The sequence below is a fragment of the Octodon degus genome, unplaced genomic scaffold (genome assembly GCF_000260255.1).
Source record: "Octodon degus isolate 3935 unplaced genomic scaffold, OctDeg1.0 scaffold00098, whole genome shotgun sequence".
Taxonomy (NCBI): domain Eukaryota; kingdom Metazoa; phylum Chordata; class Mammalia; order Rodentia; family Octodontidae; genus Octodon; species Octodon degus.
The window spans coordinates 8344240-8347080 of NW_004524674.1; positions in this window are offsets into that span (position 1 = coordinate 8344240).

Sequence of the window (2841 nt, forward strand, 5' to 3'; positions counted from 1 at the left end):
GTTAGAATAGATATATAGTTATGTTCTCTTAATGAATAGAGGAATTTGTTCTAATGGCATTTGTAAATAGGATCTCAAGTCTGCATCTTGTACAGCAATTAACCACTAAGAAGAATGTATGCAGTGTGTTAATTATTGAAACTGTCCTACCAATTTGATTTGAAACTGTCTCATTGCTATTTGTTTCTCAATAAAATTATGGAAAAAAATAAAAAATTCAAAAGTGAAAAAAAAGGAAGGGAACTACCAAGTGAAGAATTTCTGGTTTTTTTATTTTATTTTTATATTAATTTTATTGAGAAACAAATAGCAATGAGACAGTTTCAAAACAGGTTAGTAGGACAGTTACAATAATTAATACATTGCATAGTATTGTCTTTGTAGTAGTTATTCATAGTACAGGATACAGACGCGATATCCTGTCCAAACACTATTAGTACATATCTTTCCTCTCATTGAACTAAGAGAAAGTAGCTGTATATCTGTGCTAATTATAAAAAATAATAAGTAAGATACTAGAAATGATACTGAATTTAAAAAAAAAATGAGACAAGACAATAGGAATTCAACAATGGTCATTACATTGCACATTGTCTACTCAGATTACCAGATAGAAGCATGCAAAATTTATCAAAATAAAAATTTTAAGTATTAACTGCTCCCTTCAAAAAATCAAAAGTAGTACAAACATCAGCTAATGTGTGTGTGTGTACATGATTTTTCCATGACTTTTTTCTTTCTTTTCTCCTTTCCCTCATCCCAATTGTTCATTCCTTTTGAGCAGTTTCTTTCCCTCTTACTATATTTATTGCACCAAAGTGATAAATTACTACAAATGACAGAAAGAAAACAAACAGGGCGTGCATGGATTCCACATTCTACAAGTGACCTGGAGCAAGCCTCTGCATGTGCATTCTGCACAGCACATTTTGTTTAGTTAACAATTGGACTTGTGACTTTACATTGTAATCACTGACTGATAGTGTGACCCACTCTGTGGGTTCTGCTAGTCACTAGGACATATGGGGCAAAGATCAACTTGGCTAAGCACTGGCCAACTGCCAGCTGTCCCTGGACAAACACAAACAATCATGCATTAGACTCTGCCGGCCTGCCTGATGGCACATTCCTCATGGAGCCCTTATGCACTGCTTTGTGCTCTCAGATGGGAAGTGTTTCTCTTGCAGCTGCTACAGGGGAACCCAACATGGCCCTTGGCACTCCCTGTTGGTTTTCTAGAATAACTGCCAACTGTGTGCCAGGAAGCTCTCCTGATTTTTATCCTTGCTCTGGGAAACATTATCTCACATCAAAGGAAAATTGCCAGGGCATATCCTTTCTCCTAAAATCACTACAAGAGTGGGGAAGAGGGTCAGAGTGAACTCGGAATGGGAGGAACTGAGACACACCGCACAGCTTGTCCCAGACCATGTGGCAGAATTGGCCCAGAGCTACTGAGAAGTGAGAAGCCCTGGGCACCTGCCACAAAATGAGCCTAGGTAGCCATGTTTCATGTACTCAGTTTTGGTCCAAGCTTTTAATAACATTACCAGTAGAGAATTATGACTTCCACTGTACAAGTGAACAGACTGTGGCTCAAGGTGGTGTTGCAACTTTTCCATAGTCCCAAAGGTCATAGGCTGTGAAGGCAAGATGTGTTGATTGCACAAGCCATGCTTTTCACTACCATTATGAATATATCTTACGCTCTGTCCTGTGCTTTCCTTATAAAAATAAACATGCCAAGAATGAAAAGGAAAAGAAAGAAAGCAACAGTCATGTTATTGAGCATGTCAAGTACAACACTAGGTGTTTCACCCTTTTTCATAACTTTAACTTATCAAAAGGTAGGTATTATTATTCCCATTTCATGCATAAAGAAATTGAGGCTCAGAGAGCTTGAGAAAATTCTCCAGCACTGTACAACTCAAGCAGTAGAACTCAGATTTCAGGGGCCTTCTAGTTTATGTGTGTGACCTTGACACATTCTTCCAACCACATTGCCCACAACAGCCACTCAAATAAAATAGCTTGAATAGAGATGAATATTTCAATATCAATCATAAAGAATACAAGCTAAAAAAAAGTGCTCCTGAATGACCAGGTTAATAATTAAGATTATTCAAGGAAATGGAAAAGCAACTCCTGAGTTCACCAGCTAGATCCTATCAACAGTGTTCTGTGTCTTTGACAGAGGAAGAAAGAAACTAAGAAGATAGTGCTGAAAACTCCTGGACATTTCCCTGTGTTTCCCCTCTGCCCCTTCAGAGTGAATCCCAAAAGGTTAAATGTGGTTTCAACACAAGTGTGGGTGTCAATTTTATGAAGGAAGAAAGAAAAAGTCATTTATAGGGAAGTTAAGCTTCTTTCAAAAGGAGTATGTTGTATGAACTTTGAACACCCAGTCAGGACCACAAGAGGAAAAAAAAAAAAAAACTCTACTTAGTATTGTACAAGATAGAAGAATCAAGACCAATAGACTGAGATGCCCTGTTTGCTCTGCTGTGTTCCCTTGGCCAGGTCATATAATAAAATGATCATGCGTTCCTTCAAGTTACCTCAGGTGCCTAGCTTTTGGCACTGCTCTAACCTCTGCGGAAACAAAGATACTGTAAAGTAGACACTGAGACTTCTAGTTTTAGCCATGACTGAGTACAGCTAAAGGTCTTACCTTCCTATTGTAATAGCCATAAAACCAGAGGGAGAAAAAAACAACAACAATGTAATACTGTGATCTTCAGAAGGAGATAAAAGTCCAACATGATCCACACAATTCTTATCCAGCTATGGAATTTCTGATCACTGGCCTGGCAAGATGGAGCCTGAAGAGAGACTGGAAGT